Source organism: Oncorhynchus keta, chromosome 14 (assembly GCF_023373465.1).
Source record: "Oncorhynchus keta strain PuntledgeMale-10-30-2019 chromosome 14, Oket_V2, whole genome shotgun sequence".
Lineage (NCBI taxonomy): Eukaryota > Metazoa > Chordata > Actinopteri > Salmoniformes > Salmonidae > Oncorhynchus > Oncorhynchus keta.
In genome coordinates, this window is record NC_068434.1 from 1,580,713 (window position 1) to 1,583,316 (window position 2,604).

Genomic DNA, 2,604 nt, shown 5'->3' on the forward strand with positions numbered 1-2,604 from the left:
GTCTGCACCCCTGCTCAGTCATGTGAAATCTATAGATTAGGGCCTAATGGGTGGGAATATGCCCAACCATGGCTGTGCCCCTGCCTCGTCATGTGAAATCTATAGATTAGGGCCTAATGGGTGGGAATATGCCCAACCATGGCTGTGCCCCTGCCTCGTCATGTGAAATCTATAGATTAGGGCCTAATGGGTGGGAATATGCCCAACCATGGCTGTGCCCCTGCTCAGTCATGTGAAATCTATAGATTAGGGCCTAATGGGTGGGAATATGCCCCAGTGGGTGGGCCTACGCCCTCCCAGGCCCACCCATGTCTGCTCAGTCATGTGAAATCTATAGATTAGGGCCTAATGGGTGGGCCTACGCCCCCCAGGCCCACCCATGTCTGTGCCCCTGCCTCGTCATGTGAAATCTATAGATTAGGGCCTAATGGGTGGGCCTACGCCCTCCCAGGCCCACCCATGTCTGCACCCCTGCTCAGTCATGTGAAATCTATAGATTAGGGCCTAATGGGTGGGAATATGCCCAACCATGGCTGTGCCCCTGCCTCGTCATGTGAAATCTATAGATTAGGGCCTAATGGGTGGGAATATGCCCAACCATGGCTGTGCCCCTGCCTCGTCATGTGAAATCTATAGATTAGGACCTAATGGGTGGGAATATGCCCAACCATGGCTGTGCCCCTGCCTCATCATGTGAAATCTATAGATTAGGACCTAATGGGTGGGAATATGCCCAACCATGGCTGTGCCCCTGCCTCGTCATGTGAAATCTATAGATTAGGGCCTAATGGGTGGGCCTACTCCCTGGCTGCTCAGTCATGTGAAATCTATAGATTAATGAAATTATTTACATTTACTGATTTCCTTATTGAACTGTAACTAAAAACATAGAAAATGTTGCATTTATATTTTTGTTCAGTGTATGTATTTATTCAGTACCAGTCAAACGTTTTAGAATACCTTCTAATTCAAGGGTTTATCTTTATTTTTTACTATTTCCTACATTGTAGAGTAAAAGTGAAGACGTCAAAACTATGAAACAACACAGATGGAATCACGTAGTAATCAAAAATGTTAAATCAAAATATATTTGATATTTGAGATTCTTCAAAGTAGCCACCCTTTGCCTTGATGACAGCTTTGCACACTCTTGGCATTCTCTCAACCAGCTTCACCTGGAATGATTCAATTATCAGGTGTGTGTGCCTTGCTAAAAGTTAATTTGTGGAATATCTTTCCTTCTCAATGTGTTAGAGACAATCAGTTGTGTTGTGACAAGATAGGGGTGGTATGCAGAAGATGGTCTTTTACCAAATAGGGCTAAGTCCATATTATGGCAATAACAGCTCAAACAAGCAAAGAGAAATGACAGTCCATCATTACTTTAAGACATAATAATAATAATAATAATATATGCCATTTAGCAGACGCTTTTATCCAAAGCGACTTACAGTCATGTGTGCATACATTCTACGTATGGGTGGTCCCGGGGATCGAACCCACTACCCTGGCGTTACAAGCGCCATGCTCTACCAACTGAGCTACAGAAGGAGCAGTGAAGGTCAGTCAATACGGAAAACAGTCACAAAACCCATCAAGCGCCATGATGACACTGGCTCTCATGAGAACTGCCCAGAGTTAACTCTACTGCAGAGGATAAGTTCATTAGAGTTAACTGCACCTCAAATTGCAGCCACCCCAAAAATGCTTCAGAGTTCAAGTAACAGACATCTCAACATCAACTATTCAGAGAAGACTGCGTCAATCAGGTCGAATTGATACTTGCTTGGGCCAAGAAACATGAGCAATGGACATTAGACCGGTGGAAATCTGTCCGTTGGTCTGCTGGTGACACTGTCAGTGATTTATTTAGAATTCAAGGCACACTTAACCAGCATGACTACCACAGCATTCTGCAGCGATACACCATCCCATCTGGTTAGCACGTAATGGGACAATCAGTTGTTTTTCAACAGGACAGTGACCCAACACACCTCCAGGCTGTGTAAGCGCTATTTGACCAAGAAGGAGAGTGATGGAGTGAAGCATTATATGACCTGGCCTCCACAATCACCCTACCTCAACCCAATTGAAATGGTTTGGGATGAGTTGGACCGCAGAGTGAAGGAAAAGCAGCCAACAAGTGCTCAGCATATGTGGGGATGCCTTCAAGATGGTTAGAAAAGCATTCCAGGTGAAGCTGGTTGATTGATATATATACGCACTAGAGGTCGACCGATTAATCGGAATGGCCGATTAATTGGGGCCAATTTCAAGTTTTCATAACAAATCGGTAATCGTCATTTTTGGGCGCCTTGACCACCTGTTACGCGAGTGCAGGCAGCAAGGAGACATGGTAAGTTGTTCGCTAGCATCAAACTTATCTTATAATAACAAATCAATCTTAACATAATCACTAGTTAACTACACATGGTTGATGATATTACTAGTTTAACAAGCGTCTCCTGCGTGGCATATAATCAATGCGGTACCTGAAATTGTGTCACTTCTGTTACGCTCTGTGTAAGCAGAGTCAGGGTATATGCAGCAGTTTGGTCTGCATGGCTCGTTGCGAACTTTGTGAAGACCATTTCTTCCTAACAA